The sequence below is a fragment of the Lynx canadensis genome, chromosome A1, assembly GCF_007474595.2.
Source record: "Lynx canadensis isolate LIC74 chromosome A1, mLynCan4.pri.v2, whole genome shotgun sequence".
Lineage (NCBI taxonomy): Eukaryota > Metazoa > Chordata > Mammalia > Carnivora > Felidae > Lynx > Lynx canadensis.
Genome location: NC_044303.2, coordinates 27,401,154 through 27,415,158, shown reverse-complemented (window position 1 = coordinate 27,415,158; position 14,005 = coordinate 27,401,154). Strand labels below are relative to the sequence as shown.

Sequence of the window (14,005 nt, the reverse complement as noted above, 5' to 3'; positions counted from 1 at the left end):
GGGTCCCTGTAGCCACACCAACCCCGCATGTGAGAGACCCTCTGTAGCCTGCTGGAGGTCCATCAGGGTCACCAAGTTGTCAAAGAAAGGAGCCCTCCAGTCTCAGGAGAGTCTTTGAAGCTTCCCACTTTGATCCTGGCATGGAACTTGGGCTCTCTGTGTGGGCCTCAGGCACGTTGGTCATCAAGCTCCACTTGACCCGGCTCCATATTTCACTGCGCTGCACGCCTGCCATTTTGCTCTGCTGATGGGAGTATCCACGGGGCCGAGTTGAAAGCTCTCCTGCAGCCCTTGGAGATTGCATCTGTTGTTGCTTCCTTATCTCTGTGTCCTTTCATTCTAGCAGACAAGGAAATTAAATAGGTCTGGCACCACTTGCTCTCCGGAAAGCTACTTTGGCTGCTAAATCTCCCCAAAAGGGTGGATTTATTTGGGTGTTTCCTTCCGAAGTGAGTGAACAGGCCTTTTCAGAGCTGCCCACGATTAGCCAAAAGGCCTGAGTGCCGTGCCAGGCCCACCTGTCAAGAGGATGGCGGCCAAATGGGGCAGATGGAATCCAAACAGGGCCAACAGATAGCCTCTTAATTTAGCCTCAGAGTCCTTTCCCACTCTGTTCCGAGGGCCCCTGGAAATAGGAAAACCGTGGAAGGCAAGAACCTGAGTCAAAGAAAACCATCCAGGAGCCTGTGCGTTGCAAACTCACCTCCGGACCGCAACAGCAATTCTTTAGAAGGAAAAAAAAGGCCGAACAACAAAATTAAATATTGGTTTTTATTCATGCTGCCTGGAAGGCTCTCCCTTGCCTTGTCCTTTTTGCGAATAAGTGTCTACCTCTCCATCCTTCAAAGGTCATCACCTCTCAGGAGCCTTCCCCAGCACTGCCCCTCCTTCACCCACCCCACCAGGCAGAGCCCGCTGGTGCTTCTTTGTGTATCCTTAGCATATTGAAATGACCTCTTGACATAATTGTGAGTTCTCATTATTGTATATTTTTAATTTTGACGTCCTCTAAGAGGGAGGTAAGGTGGATTTCAAATATACAATTAAAATGTAAAATAAGCCACATACTTTAAAGTAGGTGACAAAATCAGGGCACAGGGAAATAAGGGGTAGAGAGGGAATAAAAAAAAAGAAGAATGAGGTTTATGCGTAGAATACATACTCTGGGGTCTTCTACTTAGGCTTCAGATGGGCCACGGCTTCAGCCCTAAGCCTTATAGCAGCCAACCCAACCCTTTTAGGGGTCATGAACAGTGTCCTCAGCAGTATCCTCAGAGCGGACATAATACGTTTCAAGGGCTGTGTTATGTGACATCCTTTACTGTCCCCCTATGGCATCACACCCGAGTGCCCTTCAGGGTAAGCGATTCTGCGGGGAGGCCGATACAGTCAGATCTGGCTACACGGGCTCTGTTGGCCTGGCTAGACTCACAGATGGGCTTTACCGAATCAGAGGGACTGCAGGGCTTTCTGGCCTCAGTGGAGATTTGGATACGTGTTGTGTGGTGGTCGTGAAGGATGTCCATTGTCTTCGTTACCGAGCATCCAAGCCTCCTTCCTAGCCTTGTTGAATTCCCTGAGCTCGGGCAAATCCTGCCTGCCCTTGGAGAAGCTGAAAATGGCAGCTACTTGCTCCATCAGCCTTCTTTACAACTGGCAGGTGGGCAGACCTCTAACTCGCCCCAGAGTTATGACAACGTAGGGGCTGGTAGTAGCTGCGGAAGGACGACCTTTTGAGGGCAAGCGCTGGTAACGGCCCTGACTGGTGGCACCCAGTGACTGACGTTAGCAGTATCTGTAATGTAGACTGTCACCTCCCCATTTGATCCAAGGCACTGTCCTGGCTGCAGGCCCCTGAACCTGGTTCCGCTGCCTTCCTGGTGATTCTGTGTGCCTCTTGATATCCTCGTAATGAGTTTATTTTCTGCTCAAATCAGCCTGAGTTCGTTCCGGTTGCTTGCAAGAAAGGGCCTGCCTGATTTGCATAGCTCTTCGACTCTGCCTCCTGGCTGCTTGCACACAGAGCGAAGGAAAGTTGACCTACTATGAAAATCAGGATTGTATAAAAACATAAGGACACGATTCACGTCTGCCCACAGAGGGTCCCCAAGAGGCATGGAGAGAAGAATTGAACAGAGGGAAGACTATTCCAGCACTGACCCACCTGAAATCTCAAAGCCTAGAATTGCACAGTCCAATATGGTAGCCAATGGCCAATGGTTGTTAAAATATGAATTTAAGTTACTTAACATTAAATACAATTAAACATTTATTTTCTCAGGTGCACTAGCCACATATCCAGTGTTCAATCGCCACCTGCACCTAGTGGCTACCATTTTGCACAGGAAAGATACAGAATAGTTCCATCATTGCAGAAAGTTCCATTGGACCATGCTGGCCTAACCCTTGAAAAAACCCTTGAGTGTCAGGATTACTGCCTTGTTTGGTCACATCCATCTTTCTGGTGGCTGATGAGGCTAGGAGTACAAAGGCAGTGAGGCAGTAGTTCTGTGCTTCTTCATCCTGGTGGACCTCAAATCCACACCGGCTGGCAGGATCCGGAAACACTGGGTGTGCCCTGTGAGAAATAGGCAGAGGTATGGGGAGCCCCAGTTAACCTCCTGCATTTTTGTCTTGTTTATGTCCTTTGTACTGCTTGTTGTTGGCTGCTTCCTAGGAAAACAAAAGTAAGGCAACTTTCAATCTAGTCCTGACCATCATGCTCACGGTTCTAGGATCTGGACTGTGCTCTGCAGCCCAGGAGGGGCAGAGGCTGCCTCATGTAGAGACATGTGTTAGCGGTGGGGCCCCCTGTGCTTACCCAGGACCTGGCACAGTACTTGACATTGGAAGTACCCAGCCAACATTCATTGGGTTGGCACAGACCTAATGCAGACCCCAAGGAAATTTATGTAGGACAGTCAAATAATGTTCATGCCAAATATCTTTCATTTAGGGGTGAGGGAGACGCTGTAATAACGATGACATGATGATGTATGAAAAAAATGGGAGTATATGGTATAAGCTTATTATCATTGGGCTTATGGAAAAATAGGTTGCATGCGTGAGTTAGGGGACTTTTTTCTAATTTTTTTTTTAATGTTTATGTATTTCTGAGAGAGAGAGGGAGAAAGAGCATGAGTGGAGGAGGAGCAGAGAGAGAGAGATACAGAATCCAAAGCAGGCTCCAGGCTCTGAGCTGTCAGCACAGAGCCCGACGCGGGGCTTGAACTCACGAACTGTGAGATCATGACCTGAGCCGAATTCGGACACTTAACCGACTGAGCCACCCAGGCGCCCCAATTAAAAAAAAATTTTTTTTTTAATGTTTCTTTATTCCTGAGAGAGAGAGAGAGAGAGAGAGAGAGAGAGTGTTATGGGACTTTTTTCTTCTAAAATTCCTTAAATATATACATATATATTTTTTATATATCTGATATATACATATATTTATACACAGATATGTATATTTATATATCTGATATATATATATTTATATACAGATATATACACATATATATATTATACAGATATATATATTTATATATATCTGATATATATGTATCAGAGTGGTTAAGAATATGTTCAGACAGATGTGATCCCTTCTGTGAAATGAGAGCAGTGATAGTGCCTACTCCCTGGGTTGTATGACGAATAAATGAGATAATGCATGAAAAACATTTAGGACAGTCCTCGGCACATCAGATATGCTAATACAAGATGGGAATTACTGTTATTTTGCTCTAGAAATCTTCAGGATAATAAAAGATCAAGGAGCCTTGGCATCCGTGTTGTGTTATGACTTTGGTCCCCTTTCCTGTGGGACAGGGATGAGAAGGTGCTGGGCCTGGGGGTGGTTTCTGGATCCTGAAAGCCCCAGCCCTCTGCCCACAGGGCAGTTGTGCTAAGTCTCCGTTGCGTGCCCCCTGCACGAGGACGCTGCCAGGCTTCTCATAGCATTTTACACTTCTTGGTTTAAGCTATGGAGGTTTGGAGGGATTTTTTTTTTTAATTATAAGTCTGTCATTTTTGCAAATGATTTTGTCTTTTACAGCAATCCCACTCAAAACAAACACACTCTCCAGTTTTCTTTTTGTTGCCTTGTCTCCTCCTTTCCCTTCACATCCAGCAGCTATTTTTTTTATTAAAATTTTTTTTAATGCTTATTTATTTTTGAGAGAGAGAGAGAGAGAGAGAGAGAGACCAAGCAGGGGAGGGGCAGAGAGCAAGGGAGACACAGAATCTGAAGTAGGCTCCGGGCTCTGAGCTGTCAGCACAGAGCTCAACGCGGGGCTCGAACCCACGAGCCACGAGATCATAACCTGAGCCAAAGTTGGACACTTAACCAACTGAGCCACCCAGGTGCCCCCACATCCAGCAGCTATTAATAAGGGCCTCAGTCAGCAACCTGGGGGGGACCCAAAGAGCTGCCTCCTCTCCTTCTCTCTCTCTCTCTCTCTCTCTCTCTCTCTGTCTCTCTCTCTCTCTATCTCTGTGTATTTTTGTCTTTTTCCGTGAATCTCTTTCTGTTCCCTCCTCCCTTGCCTATCACTCTTTGGCTCCTTGTGTCCCTGGAGTCTTCAAAGCCCCTCTGGGGACTGTGGTCTGGAACTACTAATAAAACCCATGCCACTCCCCAACCTCCACCACACCCTTGATAGACATTTGCTGCAGGAGCAGGAAGGGGGCTGCACCTCAGCAAATGGTTCCTCTTTCCCAGGCAGGAGATAAAAATGCGCCCTTCCTTCTGACAGCCCTTTTTCCTAAAGAGAAATAGTGTACATGGGCTCTTGCTGGGGAAACCTTCTGGGTGAGGAGGTCCCATCACAAAACAAACTTTCAAATATATCAATTGTATTGAAACAAAATCTTTGTGGCTGTTTAACTGATTTAGTCTGCTTGGAAACATGCAGAATAACTACAAATAAAATGTTTATAATTATAGCATTGCATTTAAAATCCTAGCCCTTTCATAATCTATTTTTTGATCTATTACCCTACTCTTTGTTTCTTAGGGTAACCCTTTTATAGTAGGAGAGGTGGTATTATTATTATCGTCTCCATTTTTGAAGGTGGGAATTGAGGCTCAGAGAGATGCCGTGATTTGCTCACCCTCACGAAGTTTCATTGCCCCAGGACCCCTATCTGCTGGGGACCTTGAGGCCCTCACTCCCCTCCATGGCCCCAGCTCCCAGATTCTCTGGTTCCCATCAGAAATTCCAAATAAGGGGCTCCTGAGTGGCTCAGTCGGTTAAGCATCTGACTCTTGATCTTGGCTGAGGGTCATGATCTCAGGGTCATGAGATTGAGTCCTGGGTCAAGCTTCAGGCTGAATGTGGAGCCTGCTTAAGATTCTCTCTCTCCCCCTCTCTCCCCCTCCCCTGCTTGCTCTCACGCACGTGCTCTCTCTCTCTCTCAAAATAAATAAACATTAAAAAAAAAAAAAAAAGAAATTCCAAACAACTCAGACCAGACTTGCCCCAGAGAGTCTGGGTGGCTTCAATGCACACAGTGTTCTCTCTAAATTGTCACCTACGGCCACATGCGCTGGCCGGGGCTCCAAACTGAGTGCCGCTCAGAGATCTAATCAGGTCCGCAGTTTTAGTCCCTGCAGTGAATCTACAGCAAGTGGAACAGCAAGAGCCAAAGCAGAAACCCTGGTGGCAGTGGGAGCTCTCTGAGGGTTTGGTGGAATAAATTACTCAAACGCTTGGGTTTCTTGAGATGCCGTGAAACTTAATTCCTACTATGATACTGGGATAAACAAAATGTAATCTACAGCATTGTCCTAGCTCCTCCAAATCGTATCTTCTTTTTCCATGTAAGTGATTGCAAAAAAAAACATCGCAGAGACCTTCTGGAGCATTATCTTTTTCGGATCCGATTTTAACCGGAAGGCCAAATATTTTGCACCAAAGGCAAGTGCATAGTTGCCGCGAATGTAAGGCGAACTCCAAGGTGAAGTGGCTCCCCTGTACGATGGGAGATGCAAATGTTTTAAAGCTACTCAACAATTTCCCCTCGCAGCTGCCCATTTTATCTCGTGCAAAACTAGCAATGATACAAGCAGTTGATTATGGTTTACAATAGCAATAAACCTCTCACAATTGGTTGTTTCCAAAATAAATAGCCATTCTGTTAAATGTTAAATAACAAGTCATAAACCGCTGAAAACAACCAATTTCTTGTGGATTATTGCCTGAATAAATTTCAGCAGGAATGGCAGATCATTAAGCCATGAACACCACAGATCAAAACCATTGAAATTAAAAAAAAAAAAAAAATCAATCAACTAATCCATGAAGAAGAACTCCCATTCTACAAACCAAATCACACCACATCTTGTAACATATTCTTTGGGTCTTTTCCTCCGTTGGTCAACGGTTAGCTCTATTCTTGCCCAAATCCTTACACGCTTTTTCAGAGATTGAAGAATTTCCGGCCTGGTGGTTAAATTGGCCCGTTCTGAGAGCATGAGGTTTCACTCAGCCACATTCTATAGGCATCACGTTTAAAGTCTACAATATTCCAATTGCTAAAACACAGACCTGTCCACTAAGTTAAACATTTGAGTCAAAGCTCAGCGGCAAATATATTCAAACTGTAGCTCTGATCGAGGCTGTTCTTACAAGAAGAGCCAACTTCATCGGGGTGATTGACAGAAGATTCCTCGCCATAGCAACCGGGGTTATCTCTCTGGAATAACAACATTAACCTCCCTCATAACCAGTTTTTCATCCTTACGTAGAAAAGGCAGTTGCATGCATCTCTCGTGATCCTTTATTTTTATTTTTGAGTGAACAGTTCGCACTTAGACAAAAATAGGACAAGATGCAGGGAAACCAAATTAATTTTCAACTTCTCCCGAAAAAAGCATGACAATGGGTCTTGGAGGCAGAACAGCGAAAGGGCAGGAGGGGTCCCTGTCTCTTCTGAGCACAGGGCGATGGCGGAGAGATTTCTATTCATCGGCTGCCTCTAAAATAACCTACTGCATTGCATTGATTTCCTTTGTGTTGTCACGGGGCTGGGGTGGAGACTTTTTTCAGATCTTATTCCTGCCTCATTCTGTGGCCTCATAACCCCTCACACACGTGTGCATGTACACACCCCCCCCCCACACACACCCTTACCTTAGCTGCGTTCAAGTACAAAATAATCAATGATCTGTGGAAAATGGTGGGAACATGCCTGCGTTCCATCTGGGAAAATATGCATATTCTATCACCTTTTTGAAAGAAACTGCTAACTGGATCCAAACCGCTTCTCGTCTTACATCTCGAGTTCTCTGGAAGCCTTGGACGTCAGTGGATTAAAATGTCATTGTAGCATCTCACCAGCACCTCGCAGAGATGCTGTGCTTACCTGTGACGCCAGTCTCTGCAAGTGAGAAGTGGGGCACTCAAGCCTCAGGGAACACTACGACAATGATGACGAGAGACAGACCGTGAACCTGGAGGGGCTGCCTCCAAGTCTCGTTCTCCCCATCTCCCATCTCAGAATCGTTTCCCATGGGAGCCAACTTAATTGCAACTGCTACCTTGACAGGCCGAACGATCTTTCTTGAGGCTTGTGTATCGTTCAAAGTCACCATCTTGAAACCCAGGTTCTCAGGTGTAGTCTCGGAGAATTTTAGTCCTCTGCTGAGGAAAGGGCCTGGGTGGGAGAGTAAAACAAGGTGTCGCTTGGGCAAAAGCAAGAGGAATTTGGGAATACGGTATTGAAAAAGTGCGAAACAACGTGGGCCTAAGAAGGGGAAGGTAGCAGAATCGTTCCAAGTGAAACTGAGTCCCGACTTGGATTTAAGCGAACAAATTAGCCAAAAGGGATGACAACGGATTTCAAAAAAAGTGTTCTGTGAAGAAACTGTGCACCTACTTTGGAAGTAGGAAGAACTCTTTGAGATCCCCCCTGTATGGGACACAAACATCGGAGGCGCCCTCAGATGTGCTTCAGGAGTACCTTGTTTCTGAAGAGGCCGCCCGTCCCCACATCCCCCACCAACGGCATCGCTGCTTTTGCCAAGCTCTGGAATGGACCCCTTGCCAAGCTGAGGCCCTAAGCCTCACAGCCTCACTGTGGAGCACATTCATTCCAGATGCCGTCTATTCCAGGATTTAGATGTCATGCTACAGCCAGGGGCATGGGACCTGGTTTCCGGAGTGGCTGCTCAGGGACCAGAAGACACTCAGAAGAGCGGGATGTTGCCTCCCCGGGAGTGAACGTGGACTCAGGTAACTGGAGATGGGGAACCTATTCTGTCTCTGAGCGGTGGCGTCTCCCGGCAAACCTACAGCCGTTCCTCAGGCTGAGGGGACACACCACAGAGCAGCCCGTGTCTTTGGCCACCCACCAAGAAGCCATTCTGGTGGCCATGGCATCACATTGCTTCTTGTCTTCCCTGCCCTTCTTCCCCTTTTCTTCTCACCCCCACCTCTCTAGGGTTTTACTTCCCAAAGAAAATAGCTGTACTATAATCCTTGTCTCAGGCTCTGCAAGGAGGATGTGACTGAGAAAATCACCTAGAAGTGTCATCAGGGCTGTGGCAACGTTCTTTAAACAGCTTTCAGGCAAATAAACGGGTGGGGAAAAGCGCAACCCTTCTCTTTCAGTGAGTCTATAGACCACCTGCCCACCCCGCCTTCATTTGCTGCAGGATCCCTGACTCTACAGTGATTTCTGGAAGCTGCAAGTTTCCTAAAGGCCGAGGTGTGAGAAAGGGTTGGTTAACTGTTCTTAAGAAATAGTGTAATGAGGGGTGCCTGGGTGGCTCAGCCTGTTTAGTGTCCGACTTCCGCTCAGGTCATGATCTTGAGATCCGTGAGTTCGAGCCCTGCGTCGGGCTCTGTGCTGACAGCTCGGAGCCTGGAGCCTGCTTCGGATTCTGTGTCTCCCTCTTCCTCTGCCCCTCCCTGACTTGCACTCTGTCTCTCAAAAATAAACATTTAAAAAATTTAATAAGAAAAGAAATAGCGTAATGGGCCTTTCTTATTCATCAACAAAGGCATTGAACTAGGAGAAAATTAAGCGTCTTTGCACCCAAGGTGTTTGCAATCAGTTTCTCTTAAAACAGAAAAGAAAGGTATTTTAATAATCTAAAGAACACCAACAGCAGCAAAACCCCGTCGCAAATTGCTGGGGCTATCAGACTGAAGAGACCTGGTGCCTACTTTCAAAACACACAGCGGGGGCGTTGCCTTTCCTGGTTGAGAGGAAAGAACCCTGATGCTCTCCCTTTCCCACTCAATGCTCTCCTCACGAAGTCTTGCTAAATCCTGTGGCTCGTGTAAATATTTCATTCTTTACGGGTGTGTTGGTTTATTCATGGGCCTGGCCCAACCATCCTGTGATCTCTCTTTGTTTTGTGGAGTCTGTGTGCGACTGGTGGGTTGCAGCTGGTGCTAATGAGGCCAAAGTCTGGGTTCAATCCCCCTGGGGGCCAGTTAACTTCACTCTCCTCCACTGCCAGGGGCTGCGCCCAGCCACTCTGGCTAGAGCCTGTGTGTGTGACACTAGGGGGAGGGCACGCCAACAGAAAGGAGGGAGCAGCAGGAGATAGACGGTTCAACACACTGTCTACACCTCTACTGGAGAATGTAGCTACGTCCTGTGGTGCCTTTGCCCTCTGCAAAGGTCAACGCTGGTTTTCTCCAGGATTCCCTATTTGATCCTCTCTAATTGTGCATGTGTTTTTGGCGTTTTCCTTTTTTATTTAATCAGCAAGTATTTGCCAAGTACCTGCCGTACATTAAGGACCGTGACATAGTTCCTTTGCTTCAATTCCCTGGCACATTCGTTGTTCATTCACTAGAGAAAACTGAAGGCTCTGTTGGGGGGGGGGTACAACCTACGGACACCAGAAAATAAACTAGGTGGGGTTACAGATTTTGTATAATGTTTTGTGAACATATTGAAAAAAAAATCATTTGTTCACTCAACAAAATGTGTTGATTATCTTTATGTCTTGGGACTAGGGCTACAGCAGTGAAACGAAACAGATTGAAAAATTCCTGCTCTCAGGGAGTTTATAGTCCAGTATGGGGTCCAATAAACAACAAATAAGAGAAGCTGATGAGCGTTACCTGGTGACAAGTGTGAAGGAGAACAGTGAGGCAGGAACAGGAATGGGGGTGGCTGGGAAGGTTGCTGCAATTATAAATAGGGAGGTCAGCACAGACCTGGCTGAAGAGTGAACATTGCCAGCAACGACCCGGCAGGGGAGAGAGAGGGCGCTGTGTGAATAACAGGCGGGAGAACCTTCCAGTCGGAGGGAACGGCAAGGGTAGAGACCATGAGGAGGGAGCATGCACGGCATGTTTGAAAAAGAGCAAAGAGGCCAGGGTAGCTGGAGCAGAGTGAGCAAAGTGGAAGCAATGGGCAATGCAGCAAGGAGGGAGGGAGGATGGGGTACCAGGGAGGGTCTACAGGCACTTGTGTGGGTGTTGGCTTCTTTCTGAAGAAGTCAGAAAATGCTTCATCAGCTTGGTCTTAAAGGCTGAGTAGTCTTAATGCAATCTCCCATGGAAAGAGGTGTTGCCAGACCTACCGTGTGGTTTGGGAGGCGACATTTGCGTGTACCAGGGTGTGTTTGCAGACTGGACGACTGACCGGAGTCAGCATCTATCCCCTGCCCCACCCTGTCCCCCAGTGCGTCTGTGCTAACAAGCCTGGGAATCACGTATGGTCCTGTGGTGGAAATCCACTCGGTCACTGGGATTACTTTTCCCACCAGCTGGGCAAGGGGGGGAGGGAGGGGCTCAGAGCAGATGTAGAAGAAAAGGGAATGAGTCATTTCTTGCCCTGTAGAGTTAGAGTCACCAGTTCATAGCTGACAAAGGAATAGGAAAATCACCTGGCAAGGCAACCCAAGGCCAAATGAGTGAGGAAGAAAGCAGATGTTCCCTGAGTTCCACGCAGGAGAGGGTGACCTCAAGGTGACCTCAGGGTGGCGGGGGGGGGGGGGGGGCAGGGAGTGTTGGGAAGGGATTATGTTGGAACACATAGAGGAGGGGGAGATTTGAGTAGGTTGGGACGCATGGCTGAGATGTGGACCCGTGAGCAGGAGGGAGAACGCTACAAATTTATGTCCCCGTGTGAGGGACAGCAGGCTGTTTTGTACATGTTCAGGGCTCAGGAAGGAGACTGCCCAGGCTAGAATGGAATTGCTTTACTGGGAAGGAGTAGGAAAAGGGCTGGCAAAGAGTAGGGCAGATAGCGGAAATCCTGGAATGCCAGATGGAGAAGTTTGGACTTTTCCTCAGGGCGATTCTCTGCTTTGGACGGCAGGGTTATAGCAGACAGAACCATATCTCTTTCTTTTAGGCCTGTGTATATGTATGTTGTAGCCTTGCCGGCTATAAAATACAGGGAACCCAGTTAAATTTGGACTTCAGATAAACAACAGATAATCTTTCAGCCTGAGTATGTTCCATGAAATATTTGGGACATAAAAACAGGACACCCAGGTAAATTTGGATTTCAGATAAACGATGGACTTTTTTTTTTAATAGAAGTATGTCCCATGGGATATTTGGGACATACTTATACTGAAAAAACATGCATTGTTTCTATGAAGTCCAAATGTAACTGGACATCGGGTGTCTTTATGTGCTAAGTTTGGCAACCCTAATATGTAGTATTGAATAAGTGTTGCTTTTCGATGCTGTGGACTCCAGCCAGAGCCGAACCCCCTCCAGTGATACTAACTGGCCTGGAGAGCTCTGTCTTGACCACCTCGGGTGCTGGCCCTCAGCACTCCGATGAGTCCAGTCTGAATGACTTAGAAGAACTGGTGGACCCCCAGCTGTCCCCTCAAGGGTCAGCTGCAGCTCCCCAAGTCTGCCCTTCTGGAGTTCAGCACCGCAGTCCTGACGTTTGCCAACAGACTGGTAGCAGCAGTGAAAATCAATAGTCTCCTCTCCTTCAGGACTCGGTCTCTCGCGAATGTGGTCCGCCACTCAGTTTAAGAACCGAAGCGCAAAGTGGGAAACAGAACAGAAGTTGTGTTGGAAGTCTAGAATGTGCCGAGCACGGTAGTGAGCATCTTGGACGTATGGTGGTATTTTATCCCCATAGGAATTCTAGGAGATACGCAGTACTCTGCCCATCCTACAGATTCAGAAGTAGAGAGTCAGCAAGGCGAAGTGATTTGCTCAGGGCAAATCCCGCTAGTGGGTCAGAGCCCGGGTTCAAACCCAGGCCGATTTGACTTTTAACACTACTGCCTGCTCACGGAGCCAGATATGCCACACACACGACTGGTTTGTTAGACTAACCTGTCCTCTAAAATTCCTAAGTGATAAACATCCTCTGAGAAACCGTTCCTGGTTGCTTTGAAAATGATCAGGTATCTCTCTCTGCGCTCGCACGATTTCCTTCCCACCTGTGTTGTTAAACAACGTCTGGCTCCCGCCACCCCGCTGTGCCGCAGAAACATTCGTTTTTCTGTATTCCCACTTATCCCTGAGGTCCTCAAGGTCAGCATCAGTGTTTTTCTATCAAGTGTGTCCCTTTCTACCTGCATGGCCTCGGATATTGGTCAGCGCACGGTAGACTCAATAGATATGTGCCACTGAATGCCGTTATAATTTCCAATTGTCTTTTCCCTTTTGTGCAGTGATGTCCAAGGATGCCGTCATGTTCGTGTCTCATTTGTGACTGCTGGTATTCTGCATTCTCATCTACTTTTTTACAGTGAGTTTTATATGTGTTTGTTCTTACCGAGGGCTCAACTGACTGGTCAATATCAATACTGGGAGAAGGTTCTTCCGAGGTCAAATGATGGACAAGTGGCTATCTTTGCAGAAGCCCAAACTAGTCTTCCCCGTTGTCCTTCTTTGCCATCTGTTGGGAGGTTTTGGAGGGAAGCAAACCCGACGGGAAGCCTAACTTCCTAGACTTAGGATCTTAAGGCCAATGTCTTTTCGGTCACAGTGATACAGGGATGGGATACCAAGAGAAGGGGCTAGAAGACACAATGAAAGAGAATGACGGATCAGTTCTGATCCTATTTCCTCACAAGAGCTTCATAGGAAAAGTCACCCTATATTTGAAAAGAGCACACATTCCCACAAAACCTTCCAGGAGGTAGACGGACAAAATTTTCTCATGGTTCTGCTTCCAGAAGGAAATATGTGTATAAAAGGAAGTGTGGTATCCCATGTGCACGCTGGCCCTTCAGGGGCCAGGCTGTGGAGCTGATGGTTGATGTTCACAGACAGGCTGTGGCTGAGGGGGTGGCATGGATTTTGAGCCTAGCCACCTGACACTCAAGCACTTAGTGAGGTCTATAAATGGAGATCATGGCATTTAAACATTTTTGATCTTTGTGATCTTCTGCAGGCCTGAGGTCCTTCCAGGAGTTTTATGACTAACAGTGATTGCCCTGTCACATTAATTCATTTCACATCGGCTGGTTTTTTATAGGTCCTATCTGGGGCGACGATGACTGTGACAGAAATCTGGGCTTGTTCTTGCTGACAGAGTTAAATTTGGCCTGTGTTCCTTCTGCACAAGAAGAAAGCCTGAATTGCACTGAACAACTGTCTTGAGGGCATGTCCAGAGCTGAGTTTGTCTCTCTCATCTTCAACCTTTTATTGTTTTTGTTACTGTACATATTTCAGTGATGTCAGGCTTTTTTAAGGCTCCACCTTGGGAGAAGCTCAAGAAATGGTCTGTGTTAACATTGGCAAGGTTAAGACAGTTTTATGCATATGAGCCTGGCTGTTTATTGATCCCATGGAATAAGAAACCATTTGGAATATCCTGGCTGTGAGAAATATAACCCTTGACCAGCCAAAGCCATTTGTCTGCCTTCTCAGTCGAGGCAGGCGCATTTAAAATTCCTCACCTGGGAGGAACTTCTTGGAAAGAATATTTCATGCAAAACGAATACACTTCTTAGACTTGAATTGCAATTTGGCCGAGAAAAAATGAGCTCGTTATGTCTGGGCATGCATTTTGTTAGAGTCCATCTTGAGCGCGAGAGCATGGATTACTCAAGGG

The 14,005-nt window shown here is 46.9% G+C and overlaps 1 protein-coding gene across 1 annotated transcript in view; it reads left to right on the top strand.

Moving 5' to 3' along the window:
- Positions 1-12,661, top strand: part of DNAJC15 (DnaJ heat shock protein family (Hsp40) member C15) — a 99,500-nt gene extending 86,839 nt beyond the window's left edge. Inside the window, exon 8 of the transcript XR_003967915.2 lies at positions 12,617-12,661. The gene's annotated coding sequence lies outside the window, so the exon portion shown is untranslated. The remainder of the gene's footprint in view (positions 1-12,616) is intronic.
- Positions 12,662-14,005: the final 1,344 nt, after the last annotated feature.